At 46.9% G+C, this 16,342-nt stretch overlaps 1 protein-coding gene across 1 annotated transcript in view; it reads right to left on the bottom strand.

Moving 5' to 3' along the window:
• rassf6 (Ras association domain family member 6) overlaps positions 1–4,979 on the bottom strand; it is a 71,805-nt gene extending 66,826 nt beyond the window's left edge. Inside the window, exon 1 of the mRNA XM_041185447.1 lies at positions 4,777–4,979. The gene's annotated coding sequence lies outside the window, so the exon portion shown is untranslated. The remainder of the gene's footprint in view (positions 1–4,776) is intronic.
• Between the last annotated feature and the right edge of the window lie 11,363 nt (positions 4,980–16,342).

Below are 16,342 nucleotides of genomic sequence, written 5' to 3' on the forward strand. Positions count from 1 at the left end.
AAATACCAACCTTGCCGCTGCTAACCTACTATCAATGCAACATAAACTTTTGAGTATTCATCACCAATTTGACCAATCAGACGAACCTCCCCAGGTCTCTTGGCATTGCTGGCAGTGTTGGGACAGCTGTTCTTATCAAAGTTCATTCTAGTTACTCCTTGTTGTTATGCCAACTCATGTATTAACAAAGGGGAACGCTGGGTTAAGTAAGTGCTTTGATAAGGGCTCATTCCTTTGTAAATGAACCTGCCTAGTAACTTCAAAAAGACACAACATTCAAAACAGGTCTCGTATTTCAATAGTGCTATTGACTGCATAAACTGGAGCCTTCAATGGAAATTTGATCAAAAAGCAGAATACTTCTGCTAAGTCTGAACAAGGAAGAATGTATATATTTTCTTCAATATCATAAGGAGGTTGGGAAAGTACTAGGGAAATTAACAGACTACTCCAATAAATTAAATGCGCACCACTCAGTGCCCTTTTAAAATCCAAAGCCCCCTGCATGTATCTCAGATCCCTCTTTCAGACATCTATCTCCTGATCCAGTGGTGTGTGGAAGCTATCCTTTCTCCAGCCCTGACTCATTGTGAAGCATGGCACAGAGCAAGGCTAAACTCCCGGGATCCAATATTTTGCGTTATGGCTAAATAACAATGCAAATTACACTGCACCTGTATTAAATTTACAACTGACACTTGGAAATAGTGAAAGTTGAACTATCCCCAGGTTAAATTGAATTGTCCCAGGGTTAAAGGTGAATTATCCTAGGTAAAAGCTGCAGTAGCCAGAATTAAAACAGAATTATCCCACGTGCTGTAAATATGAAGTTTGTAAGATTGTTATGTTTTGGGACTGTCAGTGAATGGGGCCATGTGTCCAAATCCTGTTCAACAACAATTAACCTGGGCTATGTTGCTATGGGGGCTGTGAGACCCAGATTGATGTACTGGGAGGAAGGTGCAAGATTTTCACAGCTACGTGCAATTGTAAGGGCATCCGTGGTGATGCTGGATATACTTTTTGTCTCTAAGCTTCACAGGGAGGTTTCTGGAATCTTAGGCTTTATAAATGGTTATATTTTTAACTGTCTATTTAATTTCAAGATAGAATGGAGTTGGGGATCTAAACAATAGCTAATTAGCATTTCCACCTGGATACAAGGCCCATGTAATTCACATTGCCACAGGGGTGGGCTTTAGGAGGGGATAGTTCATGGAAGCCATTGTAGGATTTGATTTCAGGCATTCCTATGATAGTCTTGAGCCTCACAGGCACTATAAATCTCCAAGAATCTGAGAAAGAGAGAAACAAAGGGAGAGAGAAAGCAGAGAAATAGAGGCAGCCAGTGTCTATTGTTCAACATGCAGAATGCAGGTGGGAGTTCACGTTCAGAGTGAAGGGACCAAGTTTGTGATGATTTGAATGAGGCTGGAAGAGTCGCCTAGCTTTGGCTAGAAAAAGGGATCTCCAGGATAATCCTCACCGTGAAAGTCAGTTTGGGGATTAGAAGTTATCCAGCTGGAGGAGGAAAAGGAAACAAGCCATTGAGAGCTATGAATAGCTTCGGACTGGTTGCTGGAGAATGAAGTGCTCAGTTAAGGTACAGCTGTGGCGGGGATTTTTTGGATGTTATAAAAGTTAAAAGAAGGAAGATTTTCTGTCATCTAGAGTTTAAGTTGCCTCCTAAAACAGTGTTTAGTCAATGTTGTTTTGAGTTTGTCTTAAAATGTGAAGTATTGTCATGTAATCCTTCCAATTAGTCACTGGAAATTCAAATATCATTTTAAAAATTATCGGTATCTACGGGGTTGGTAACACAGGGTTACAGTTGAATTGTCCCATTTTTAAAGTAGAATTGTCCCAGGGTTAAAGTGAAGTGGAAGCTGAATTGTCCCAAGAAGAAAGTTAATAATCTCTGGCAGTTTTGGAAACTGCACCTTTACTAGGAACCTGTTTAGTGGAATTATTTTTAGACCCAAAGATTACTTTCCAATTGAGGTTTTCCTCCATGTATGTTAATATCTCCTGGCTTTTTACAAACTATTCTATCCAACCTTTTCACAGACTGAGACACACAGGGCAGAATTTAATCCAGGCAACAGGGTCTTGACAGCTGACTGAGCTGGCGAGAGCCCTGTGTTGCCTCCTTTGGTAAAGAGCCGCCATATTAAGTGCCAGTAGGGCTCTTAAATAGCCAGTGGCAGGCCTTCCTCAGGATCAAGGAGCCCGGGGGCAGACATCCCAACCTGAGAGCTTCTGGCCAATCAGAGGCTGGCATGCAGCTCTTCGTGGTAGGCAGCCACCAGGAGAGTGGTGGTAGCTGCCAGCAAGGCACCCATCAGAGGCCCAGGATCGGCAAGGAACCCAGACCACAGGTGGGGGCAGAATGAGGGCCATGGGCTAGGGTTTGCGGGAGCTGGGGGGGGGGGAAGGAACTAGAGGCAAGGGCAGGGCAATGGCTCTCAGTGGGTCTGGCCTTCCGAATGCCAGATCTCTCGATCAAGCACTGAGTACCTGCAACAAGGGCCCTCTCCCGCCACCCACCCACGTCCCCCCACCCCCAGCCAACTTCACCAGGAGCCCACAAACTAACATGCCAGGCTCGTGGATGGCCCTCCTGCTTGGCCAGCCACTGGTTGAATACCAGCGGTGACAGGATGAGGCCCTTAAGTCGGCATTAATTGCACACTTAAGGGCCTCAATTGGCAGCGGGGTGGGAAGTCAGTCCATGAGCCTTTCCACCATGGACCTAATTGGGCCAGAGGCAGGAAGGTGACAGGATCCCCACCTGGCACTCCCCACACAGAATGGATGGAATGCTTATGGTGGGTTATTTATTGGATTCCCACTGGCCCCAGCATACAGTGGGTACTGCTGCCTGTATTTGAGAGCTGAAGACAAGCTGCTTCTGTGGGACAAAGGGTTGTTAAACATGCTATTGCCTGCTCAGTGCACTGCCTTCTTCCTTTTGTCCCCAGTAGTTGACTGGAGAAGTGTTCACTTCCTGCAATAACAGCCTGACAAGGGACAGACAAACTGGTTTCATCACTGCATTCAATCTAACCATCCTGTCCAAGTGGGAACCTTATCCAAAGATCTGCTTAATTAACAGCTCTTGAGTTGGAGGGACATGGGGCCCAAACTTCTAATTTCTTTGGGCAGAAATTTGGCACAATTCTGAAGTTAATGGACAAGAAAATCATGCACAGCGTAAAGCGGGCTGCTGTGAGGTGTTAAACACTACTGCTGGAGACTATTTTCACCCCCATTGACTCTTTGACAGTTTGAATCCCTGAAGATGTGAGGAACACTGTACTAGATTTCTGCAACATGAGTTCACCCCATTAATATTCTGACAACTCTCAGTCCTTGTTTAGTTTCTGATTTCACTTTCAAAGGGTGTGCCTATCTAACAAGTAATTTTAAATAATTATTTCATATTTTAAAATAGGAGGTAAAGGTGATCAATTCAGTAATCTGTTTCTCGAATTCTGGGACTGAGATGTTCTGGTCCAATCCTGTGCTTTCCTAAATTCCTATGACTGTTGAGGTTTTCTTCCATAAATTCCTAACACTACTCGCTGCTTGAAGATATTTAAAATCTGACTGAGCGACACCTTCTTCGAACTTGCTTAAATTCTCTTGTCATCACGTGCTGAATTTTATTCAGAAGAAATGAATCCCTGAGTAATATACACATTTCAGAGGCCACACAACCAGTTCAAGAACAGATCCCAAAGGATTAGACACAGGAAGAGAGTATAGATAAAAATCAACAAAGGCCCAGAGATGGAGAGATGAACAAAGGCTCACACAAGTGGATATGCTGGTTGTTTAGCGCTGTAAAGGATTTCAGCTGTGGTCAGCTTGTGAACTTGGTTTTCTAATCTATCTTGATTACTAAGAAAGAGAGGATGAAAGAAAAAGTATTGTGCAAAACTTGATCCCACAAACGGGTAATCATATTCCCATATGATCTTTTTTCTTAATGTTGCTCAAGGAATAAATAGTGGCCAGGACATTGACAGAATCCCCCTGCTTTTCTTCAGAATAGTGCCATTGTATCATGGAACCTAAATTTGGTGCCCTGGTTTAATGCCTCATCCAAAAGATGAAAGATTTGATTATATTGGAGGTACTGTGTTAAGTACCCTGTTTCATTCTACTATTTATTAACTTTTCACATTTCAGACTGGGCCCAAACAGATAAGCTACAACATAAGTTAGCTGGAAAGTATTTTTAAACTAAACCAGCAGATTAAATCACAGGAATGCTATTTCATTCACAAGTTGTAACGTGTTATGCTTTATCATGAGCCTTAGAATGACGAGGTTAACATGGCAGATTAATGAACTATATTGAGAAACAGCACAGCAGGTACCTAATCTTGGTGCTGACTCTTGAGATACAGCAAATTAGTACACCAAAATAAGAATTATTATAACATTGCACTTTGGGCTCTCATCTTGTTATTATAAACTAACATGGTGCCATATCAGTTTGCACAGCGACGGTTGTAAAATGTATGTGAGTCAGTGGCTTTCAGTCTTGTGCCATGACTGCAGATATATGAGGTTGTGTTAAAGTCCTAGCAGTCAGGTAAGTTTCAGGGTTAATGCAAACGCTTGAACTTGCAGAAGTAATCTTGAAACTACGCAACTGAGTTGCTTAGTCTCTGAGTTCTGACCTTCTTATTCATGGACTAATTTAACAAGGAAAGGGTCAAAGGAATTATGATAAACATGCATCCTTAATCCTTAAATTTCACTTACCTGAGGAAATCTGAAGTATAAATCGATGTGGTGTAATCTCTCATAGGTCCCTTCACTTGATCCATTCAAGCACATGACAGCTGTAGAACTACCTGTCAGCCCACCTCTAAGATATGGAAGAGCCTCAAGAAAAAGTTAATTATTCGATAAGGTAAACTGTTGGACTTGAAATTTGACACACCCACCACCAGCTGCCCTGTGCATTTTGGGAGTGTTTACTTTGTTATTATAAGCAGCTGATACAAACACACCCACAGTGGCATGCGATTAGAGAGATGATTGCATACCTGTGTGGGAAGCTGTTAAAAGAATGTGTTGCTTCTATAGATGAACTTCCTGTTGCAGATTAACTCCTGCACCAAGTTTTTTTGATGCAGCACTGCTAAACTGACTGGCCTGTAGTTGCTGGCCTTATCCTTACACTTTTTTTGAATAAGGATGTAATGTTTGCAATTCTCTAGACTTCTGGGACCACCCACTCGGCTAAGGAAGACTGAAAAATTATGGCCAGTTCTTTTGCAATTTCCTCTCTCATTTCCTTCAGTATCCTTGGATGCATCTCATCCAGTCCTGGTGCCTTATCAACTTTAAGTACAGATAATCTATCTAATACCTCCTCCTTTTCAATTTCAAACCCATCTAGTGTCTGGATTATCTCATCTTTTACCATGGCCTGGGTAGCATCTTCTTCCTTCATAAAGATAGATGCAAAATATTTATTTAGTACTATGCCCTCCACCTCCATGTGTAAATCCCCTTTTGGTCCCAGAGACCCTATTCGTATTATGACTATTTTACTATTTATATGTCTATAGAAGACTTTGTAATTCCGTTTTATGTTAGCTGCCAGTCTCTTTTCATCTTCCCTTTTCGCATCTCTTATTTGCTTCTTCACCTCTTGTCTAAACCTTTTATATTCTGCTTGGTTCTCAATTGTATTTTCTACCAGGCACCTGTTATAAGCATACTTTTTCTTCTTCATCTTAATTTCTATCTCCTTTGTCATCCAGGGAGCTCTGGATTTGTTTGCCCCACCTTTCCCTTTTGAAGGAATATACCTTGACTGTGCCCGAATCACCTCTTCTTTAAAGGTAGCCCATTGATCAGCTATCGTTTTTCCTGCCAACTTTTGACTCCAATTTATTCTACCCAGATCCTTTCTTACACCATTGAAGTCAGCTTTCCCCCAGGTAATTTTTCTTACTCTGGATTGTTCTTTGCCCTTTTGCATCATCAGCCTAAAACATATGATTTGATGATCACTGCCACCTAAATGTTCTCCTACTGACACTTGATCTACTTGGCCCACCTCATTTTGAAGAACCAGGTCTAGCAGTACCTCTTTCCTCATTGGACTGGAAACATACTGCTGAAGAAAATTTTCCTTAACACACTCCAGGATCTCTTGCCCCTCTCTGCCCTTTACACTACTACTACCTCAGTCTATATTTGGGTGATTAAAATTCCCCATCACAAGTATTCTAGAACTTTTGCACCTTTCTGTAATTTTGTTCAGGCCCTGGGGATTTTTCAGCCTTTAACTTCATTCATTTCTCTAGCAGCATTTTCTTTTACTAATACTGATTTTCTTCAATTCCTCCACCTCACTAGACCCTTGGTTCCCTAACATTTCTGGGAAATTATTTGTGTCCTCTTTTGTGAAGACAGAACCAAAATATGTGTTCAATTCTTCTGTCATTTCTTTGTTCCCCATTATAATTTCCCCCATTTCTGACTGTAGTCTTCTTTGCTAATCTTTTTCTCTTCACATATTTATAGAAGATTTCACAGTCAGTTTTTATATCCCTGCAAGTTTACTTTCATATTCCATTTTCTCCTCTTCCCCAGAAAGTGTGGAGGCAAGAACATTGAATATTTTTAAGCAGAGGTAGATAGATTTCTTGACTAACAAGGGAGTCAAAGATTATCGGGGATAGGTGGAATGTGGAGTTGAGCCCACAATCAGACAAGCCATGCTCTTATTGAATGGCAGAGCAGGCCCGAGGGGCCGAAAGCCCTACTATTGCTCCTTATTCATAGGTTCATATGTATGTTTGCATCACTGAGCCTTCTACCTTCCAAAATTCATTGAAGTTGAGACATCCTGCCTACAAAACCACATCAGGAACAATGGCCTTGAAAGAGGATGTATGGGACCTATCTCCTATCCAATTAACAAAGTATCCAATCATCTGAGTACTCAATTGTGTGGAGACAAACCATTAGACATAGGGCAGAATCATCCCAGATTTGCACGTTTTATCCGCCAGCCGCAGTGATGAGTTTTCACGCTGTATCGTCCCAAACCCGTCACATTATTTATGCGTTCCTGGGAAACATGCCATTTCCATGGAGGGCGGGCTCTCATCCGCCCGCCCGCCTGCCATCACCTCAATGCTTATACTTAAAGTTCAGTCGCCTGCACACATCACAGTGCTTCCAGCTCACGACTGTTCCAGGGAAGATGTCCACGAAAGGCAAAAATACTGCAGCCCCCAGGTTCAATGACCCATCACTGGAATGCCTTTTGGATGCCATGGAGGCCTGCCGGGATGTCCCCTACCCCCGCACTGACCGCAGGACGGGTAGTGGTGTGACCAATCAGGCTTTGGAGGAGTGGCTGAGGTGATCAGTGTCAATGGCCTTCAAAAGAGGACAGCCACCCAGTGCCGCAAGAGGATGAATAATCTCCTCCGTTCCACGAGGGTAAGTCACTCTTCGCATCACTCTCAACTCACACACTCAGAAACCCATCACACATCCACAGGGCCCTCATTCACTGCCTGTTCAAGGGACATCACCATTCATTCTTTCACAGTCATCGTCATTGAACTCATCCTGTCCATGGGACCAATCACAACCCAAACGTGCCAGACATACTTATCATCCGCACTGGCAGGCATCCCACTCACACTTACCCCATCTCTATTCATGCAGGACAAGCTGGCACACAACAAGAGGGTGAGGTCACAGACTGGTGGAGGAATGTCTAAATTTGAAAACAGAGTCATCCAGCTGGCCAATGACAATCTGGACCGTTCCTATGCTGACAGTGAGGTTGGCTGTGCTCTACCAAGTGAGGATCCAGCAGTGCAACATCCATCAGGCAACCATGCTGTGAGTGATGTGTCCTGTTTCACAGACTACTGCCATGCACTAATTATCTCCTCTTGCTTCCACAGGCACATCTGGGAAACAGCCAAAGGAGTCCACAACCAAGGGCCTCCAATCAAGCCCCGAAGCAACCTCTGAAGAGAGATCTTGAGGCACCCTCCTGGAAGTCCTGTCACAGCACTCACCCACACCCTCCACCAGCACAGAGACACACACCTCAGTGGGACCTAGCTTTAGAGTAGCCTCGGGATCACAACCTGGTGAGCACATCGCACCGAATGATCCACAGCAGGCTGCGGCAGGGACTTCCCAGGTGCCTGTCTGACACTTGGAGGACTGCTGGAGGCCTGATATTTGCTGAGTCCAAGTTAGATGACGAGCCTCTGGACTTGATCATGTCACAGTTGCTGGAATTGCAAAGGCAAGCTCGGGAACATCAGGAAGGGATGTCCATTGCACTCCTCAGATTGCAAGGCATGTTGGAGTAGTCTGCCTTCAATCTAAGGTGATAGCGCCTGCATGCCAATGCACTGAGGTCAACACTGGTAGGATGGCGGCCACCATGGAGATGTTGGTCCAGGACATTAATCCTGCACTGCTGCACAGGCTCAATTCCATCGTCGATGCCATAGTTGTGTATGCGAGAGGGTTGCCAGGCAACTCGATCTTACTCCAGTTACCCTTCCTCCTCAAGGAGTCAGCCAGTGGCCCTTGGGCACCCAATGAGCGGAAGATCAGCAGGTGCACACCCCAGGCCCATCTATCCAGATGAGTCCGGGAGTGTCTGGCCCATCCAGATCCCCTATTCCTGTGACCTCAGCAGCTCCAGCTCCACAGGATGAGGAGGGTGCCACTGCCACACAGCAGGACCCTAAAGCAAGCTGGGGCCCAGCAAGCCTTGGCCCTTCAGAGGCACTTCCCCACACCCTCCACCAGCACAGAGACACACACCTGCGAAGGTCATCACTGAAAGGACGTCACAGTCAGCCTTCACTTCCACTGTGGATATCAGGGGAGCACCAAGATATAGCGGCAGGGTTAGGAAGGTTAAAAAGAATTAACTCTTTTGGAATCAACCAATTAAACTAAATTAACAAAATGAGGGACAAAATAAATGCAGCCCCTTAAGTTAGGGAAACTGAAAAAACCAAAAATAAAATGTAAATGGAACTTACCAATGTTAAATCAAAGTGTGATTAAAGGTGTCAATAAAACACCCCATCGCCGTGGTGCCCACCAAGCACGGAAGGCCTTGATGTTGCCAGCAGACACCACATGCTCCGCCTCCAGGGACATCCGGCCGCGAACATAGCTGCGGAAAAGGGGCAGACATTCGGGTTGGATGGCCTGCTCGATTGCCCACTGCCTGGACCCGTTAATGGCTAACTTGGCCAGGCCCAGGGGCAGGTTCACAAGGAGGTCCTCCTCCCTCCCGGCCCCCCTCTGCACTGGGTGCCCGTGGATCAGGAGTGTGGGAATGAAGTGCAAACAAAACATCAATAAAAGGCTCTTTAAATAACTGACAAGGGAGTGCAGTTTACAACACCCAATGTATATGTGGTCCACGGACTCCATAAGATCGCAAAAGACACCGGTATCGTGGGAGTCCGTGAACTGACACATCCTATGATTGTACAGGACTGCTGCATGCAACACCATCCATTCCAGGTTCCCAACGGAAAGTGGGAGGACACCTCAGTAGTGGGCCCCCAAAAGGGGATCTCTGCTGCTGGACAGCAACAAGGCATACCAGGTCATGTCCGGGCGGTGAGCGAGGGTGAGGAAGTGAAGGGTGTGCAGCAGCAGCCCGTACATGAAACCCCTCCGCGCTGTGCTAAATGACATGGAGGGCATTTCTGCGAGGCAACTCAGGTTGCGGGGCACCAGCTCCCGAGGGAGGGTTCGGGGCTTGGGGCCAATGTGGAATTCCTTCGAACAGGGGTGTGCTTGGATGAAAGACCATTGCGCACCTGCGCCTCCTCGAGGCCCAGTATGATGTCAGGGCCGTCACAACCGTCCTAACGTCTTGAATGGCATTGGCTGTGAGCCGGACGTCCATGGACGCACGACGTGTCAACTCCTGTGGTAGCATCCAGCCTAATCCTCCGCCACCCAGCACGTCCCCGATCCTGGTCACTCCGGCAGCCTCCTGTCCACCAGCCACTGAAAAGGATGGAGGGGCTGATCCCTGAGCAGACGAAAGCCTCTACTCCTGATGGCGGAGAGCTGTGTTGCGAGGCGACCATGTTCCAGACTTTGATCAGGTCCTGGTAAAAGATGGGCAGTGCCTGCAAGGAGCCATGAAGGCCCCTCAGGTCTATAAACAGGAGCTACACATCATAATTCAGACAGTGCACCTGGCGGAAGAAATACATCGCCAGGGCACATCATCTCAGAGGGAGTTTGACGTAAAAGTATCGCTGTAGGGCCTGAAGGCGGAAAGTCGCCACCTGGGTGCGGAGGCACACCCAGCACCTGACCGAAGCGGGAGACTGAGAACCTCAGCAGTGACCCAGTGCAGCCTTTTGTTCCAGAAGAAGTCGATGAGCATTCTCTGGATTTTTGTGACAAAGTCTGGGGGAAGGGTCAAAGTGACCAGCTGGTACCACAGCATGGCGGCAATCAGCTGGTTTATGACCATAACACAACCCTGGTAAGACAGCACTCGGAGCAGTCCCGACCAGTGCCGCAGGCGAGTCGTGAATTTGGTCTCCAGCTCCTTCCAGTTCGCCGGTCAGGATTCCTCAGCAGGGCAGGGGTGGACCCCCAGGTAGAGGAGGCTGGTCCTGCTCCAGGTGAAAGGCCTGAGCTTCTCGGGTAGGGGATCCATCTGCCACGGACTGAACATTTGCCCCAGTTAACCCTGGCAGAGGATGCAGCAGAGTAGAGCTCCTGGCACTCGCGCATCCTCCGCAGGTCAGCTGGGTCAATGAACATGAAAAGCACATCATCGGTGCTGATAAGGTCATCCCAATGCCTGGCCCACGCAGAACCAATCCTGACAACCTCCTCCGCAAGAGGCGCAGGAAAGGCTCCACGCAGATAGAATACAATTGTCCAGACAGAGGGCAGCCCTGACACACTCCTCTCCCAAAGTGAAGGGGTGCCGTCAGGGTCCCGTTAACCTTAACCAGACAGTCTGCGGCAGGGTACAGAAGTCGGATATGGATGACGAAATGCATCCCGAACCCAAATGCTTGCAGAGTCCCGAATAAATATTCATGATCCACCCTGTCCAATGCCTTCTCCTGGTCAAAAGACAAGAAGGCACACGACAGACCAGTCCTCTTGGAAAAATGGATCACGTCCTGGACCAGATAGATGTTTTCGAAAATGATGCAGCCCAGGACGGTGTAGAACTGGTCAGGGTGGATCATAAGAACTATTAACTCCCCAATCTCATCCTCCAAGGGACCAACATTCACTTTAGCTACTCTCTTTCCTTTTATATACTTGTAGAAGCTTTTGCTATCAGTTTTTACATTTTGTGCTAGTTTTCTTTCATAATTTACCTTTGCTCTTTTTATTTTTTTTTAGTAACCCTTTGTTGATCTTTAAAAGTTTCCCAATCTTCCAGCCTGCCACTGACCTTTGAAATTTGGTACGCCTTAGTTTTTGCCTTTATGTTATCTTTAACTTCCTTGCTTAGCCATGGATGTTTTTTCTCCCTTTTACCATCTTTCTTCCTCTTTGGAATATTTTTACTTGGGAGGAATTGAATATCTCCTTAAATATCTGCCACTGTTCATCAACTGTCCTACCTTGTAGTCTTCTTGCCCAGTCCACTTGGGCCAAATCTGCCCTCATGCTTACGTAGTTACCTTTGTTTAACTCCAGAACACTAGTATGGGACTCAAGCTTCTCGCTCTCAAACTGAACTTGAAATTCTAGCATGCTATGATCACTCTTCCCTAGAGGATCCTTTACCATGAGATCATTAATTATTCCCATCTCATTATACAAACCAAATCCAGAATAGCCTGCTCCATGGTTGGTTCCACAATGTATTGCTCCAAGAAACAATCTCTAATACACTCTATGAACTCTCCCTCGAGGCTACCTTTGCTAATTTGATTAGTCCAGTCTATATGTATATTAAAAGCACCCATGATTATTGCCATGCCTTTCTTACATGCCCCCAGTATTTCCTGGTTTATACTGTGCCCTACTGCTGAACCACTTTTGGGGACCTATAGATTACTCCCACCAAGGACTTCTTTCCCTTGCTATTTCTTATTTCTACCCAGACTGACTCTACACCGTGCTCTCTAGTGCCTATATCATTCCTCACTATAGCACTGATCTCTTCCTTTACCAACAAAGATACACCAACTCCTTTTCCTTCCTGCCTATCCTTCTGAAACACTGAGTACCCTTGGATATTCAACTCCCAAACCTGTTCTCCCTGTAACTACGTCTCAGTAATCGCCACCAAATCATACCTATTTATCTCTATTTGCACTGTTAACTCATTAGTTTTATTCCGAATGCTACGTGCATTCAGATACAAAGTCTCTAAGTTTGCCCTATTGTCAATTTTCTCTGATCATATGATTCTTTGGTGCAATATGGTGTTCACACGCTCTGTTCCTTCCTTTCACTTTTTGGTAACAATCAGCCTCGTCACTAATTTACACTCTTACCCCCTCCTTATTTGATTTTTCATATTTCCATGCAACTGAACCCTCCCCCCCACTATTTAGTTTAAAGCCCTATCTACAATCCTAGTTATGCGATTCACCAAGACACTGGTCCCAGCATGATTCAAGTGGAGCCTGTCCGAATGGAATAGCTCCCTCTTTCCCCAGTACTGGTGCCAATGTCCCATGAATTGAACTAATTTCTCCCACACCAAACTTTGAGCCACGCATTTACCTCTTTGATCTTATTGAACCTGTGCCAATTAGCTCGTGGATCAGGAAGTAATCCAGAGATTATTACCTTTTTGGTTCTGCTTTTTAATTTAGCCCCTAGCTGCTCGTATTCCCTCAGCAGAACCTCTTTCCTCCTTCTACCTATATCATTGGTACCTACGTGGACCACAACAACTGGAACTTTCCCCTCCCACTCCAAGTTCCTCTGCAGCCCAGGTGAGATATCCTTAACCCAGGCACCAGGTAGGTAACACAACCTTCGGGACTCTCGATCCTGGCTACAGAGAACAGTATCTATTCCCCTAACTATACTATCCCCAATTACAACTACATTTCTCTTTTCTCCCTCCGCTTGAAAGGCTCCCTGTACCAAGATGCTATGGTCAGTTTGCTCATCCTCCCTACAGCCCCCGCTCTCATCCACACAGGGAGCAAGAATCTTGAACCTGTTGGATAAGGGCAAGGGCTGAGGCTCCTGCAGTGTTACTTCCTGGATCCCTCTACCTGCCTCACTCATAGTCACACCCTGCTGTCCCTGACCACTGGCCTAATTTAAAGTAGTTAATCTAAGGGGTGTGACTGTCTCCTGAAACAGTGTCCAGGTAACTCTCCCCCTCCCCGATGTGTCACAGTGTCCCAAGCTCAGACTTCAGCTCATCAACTCTGAGCTGGAGTTCCTCAAGCAACCAACATTTGCTACAGATATGGTCACTAGGAACCACAGTGGGGTCCACCAGCTCCCACAACATGCAGCTACATCACATCGCCTGGCCCTGCATCTCTATTTTATTTAATTCGTTTTTCAATTTGTTTTTAAATTTCCTACTGGTCTTTTAGTTTATCAATCTGTAAAATATTTCCCCTATTTATCTTTAATCTGAAAGCAAGTTAGAATAGAGATTCAAAATACACTTTTAAAAATCAACTGGAACTCGCTCTCTCTGCTGGGTTGAAGCTGAAGTGTTAGGCCTCCGATCCTGGGCCAAAGTAGTCACCCTTTATCTGAAATCAACTTAGAATAGGTGGTTCAAACTAATAGTTACTTACCAACCAATGAACTTATGGTTTTCCTGTGATGTCACTCTTTGTTTTTTTTCACTCAGTGACACTGACTGCAGAGGACACTCTGTGGTCCAGCATGGTGCCAAGGTGGGAAGACATGGCCCTGGCAAAAATTTTATAACCGGGCTGAGGAGGGCGCCAGTTTTCAAGAAGGCAGAGATCCCCCTTCTTAGGCAGCAGGGCAATAACCACCCTGTGCCACGAAAGGGGCATCTCCCTGATTGCGATACTCTCCCCCAGGACCCCCAGGTAGTCATTCCCCAGGATGTCCCAGAACGCCCTGAAGAACTCCATGGTCGGCCCATTCAGCCCCGGGGACTTGCCCCTGGAGAGGCTGTCGAGGGCGCCGGTCAGCTCCACCAGACTTATAGGGGAGTCAAGCTTTCTGGCACCCTCTGGGCCGACCTGCGGCAGGTCCTCCCACAAAGCTCTGCGAGTATCCTCGGTGGACAGATCCGGAGAGAACAAGGCAATGTAATAGTCTCGGGCAATGGCCTTGATCCCTCCGGATCCAAGACAAGGAATCTGTTGTCGGCTAGCAGCGTAAGGAGTTGCTGACGGACCCTGTGCCTTTTTTCCAGTGAGTAGAAGAGGGAGCCACAGTCCAGCTCCTGGAGGAACCGGATCCGCGACCTCACATTTGCACCGTGGGACCCGACGAGTTGCAGGTCCTGCAGCGTGCCCTTCTCATCATACACCGACCGCAGGGCCGGGTCCACGTTGGGCTGACGGAGACATGCCTCCAGGTCGAGCACCCTCTTCTCCAACTCCTCGACCCTGGATTTCCGTCTCTTTGTCCACCCCCTCGTGTACTCCTGACAGAAGAAGCGGAAGTGAGCCTTGCCCACGTCCCACCATAGCCTCAAGGAGGGGAAGCCTCCCCGTTTCCTTCTCCAGCTGGCCCAGAAACGACGGAACGAGTCCAGGACCCGCTCGTCCTCCAGCAGAAGGTTATTAAAGTGTCAGTACGCGGACCCCGTCTGAGCACAGAACGGAGCGAGCTCCGCCCACACCAGACGGTGGTCCGTGCGTGGCACCTGCCACACAGGCCACAAGATGATGGAACACAAAAACATAAAAGCGGTCGAGTCTGGACGCTCCAACTCCAGGTGACTCAAAATTGAAAACGCTGGAGTCAGGATGGAGATTTCGCCAGATGTCCACCAAGCCAAAGGACCCAACCAGGTCCCGCAACTTACTCGAGTGAGCGGTGCTGGGCACCATGACGGTCCCGGGCCTCAAGGGTACAGTTAAAATCCTCACTGAGGACGATACACACGCCAGCGTTGATGGAGCCGAGATGAGCTCGCTTGCTGCTGTGAGCCCAGGGGACCGTACACATTCACAAAGTGATGTGCTGTGCCCCCCCCCAGGCGCACAGTGAGGTGCAGCAACCGGCCTGGCCCTGGCTCCTTGACTCCCAATATCTCCGGCTGAAAATGTGGGGCCAACAAGATGGCTACCCTGCCAGAATTGGAGGCTAGGTGACTCATGTAGACCCCACCTCGCCACTCCAGGAGCCACGTAGCTTTTCTCCTGGAACGGTATGGGTTTCCTGCAGGAAGCATACGGCATACTTCCTGTCCCTGAGGACTGAGAAGTTCTGGAACCTGCGCTGTACATCCCTGCTGCCATGGATATTGAGGCTGACTATGGTATTCTTCATTGACAGAATTATGTGCTACCATCACCTGAAATAAAAGAAGGAGAGGACTTTTTTAAGTCTTCCTCTCCTTCAGGAGCCCAGCAAGAAATGTATGGACCCTCCGTCGAGCCTTCCTGTCCAACTCAGGGGCCTTTAGGGCCTCGTGGGAGGACCAGAACACCAGTGGGTACGAATGCCACCGGTCCACGGCCAACTGGACCCTGTTTCGGTGACCACGATTGCTCGCTAAAAGTGGAGAATCTTCAGCTCGGCGAGCAGGGGCAGGGCCTGCTTGCCAAGGTGTAAAATGATGCAGGGTGACATCGGGCGTGTGTCCTGACATCACCGCGCGTCATTTAGATTTTCAGTTCGGCAGGCCGCGCCTATCAAACTGTCAAAGGCCAGTTGCGGCCATTTAACTAACAATTAAAATAATTAATGAGGCTGCCCGTCCAACCTTAAAGGTCGTGGGTAGGCGAAGAGCCCAGGCGGCCTTCACATTTTTCATGGAACCTCATCCACGGCAGGATGAGGTTTCATGAATGATTTAAAATTTTTATTGAAATTAGTGCACATGTCCCTGCTCATGTGACAGTTTCACATGAGGGGACATGTCATAAAAATTTTTTCAACATTTTATTGAACTTTTAAAGCTTAAAACTAATCTCCCGAGGGAGTAAAATGGTGGCGTGGACCCAGTTGGGGGCGCTGATTGGATCTGCGCCTGCTCACTCCCACCCCTGCACGGGGGGAGATTTCTACCCTAAGTTTTCTTTTCATTAATAAAACTTTTACTTCTAATTTTTAAAATCCCAAAAGTGTTACTGGATTCTTGCTGCTGAGATCGGTGCATTTTTTTCTTCGTTTTCAG

The sequence above is a fragment of the Carcharodon carcharias genome, chromosome 4 (genome assembly GCF_017639515.1).
Source record: "Carcharodon carcharias isolate sCarCar2 chromosome 4, sCarCar2.pri, whole genome shotgun sequence".
In the NCBI taxonomy this organism is placed as follows: domain Eukaryota; kingdom Metazoa; phylum Chordata; class Chondrichthyes; order Lamniformes; family Lamnidae; genus Carcharodon; species Carcharodon carcharias.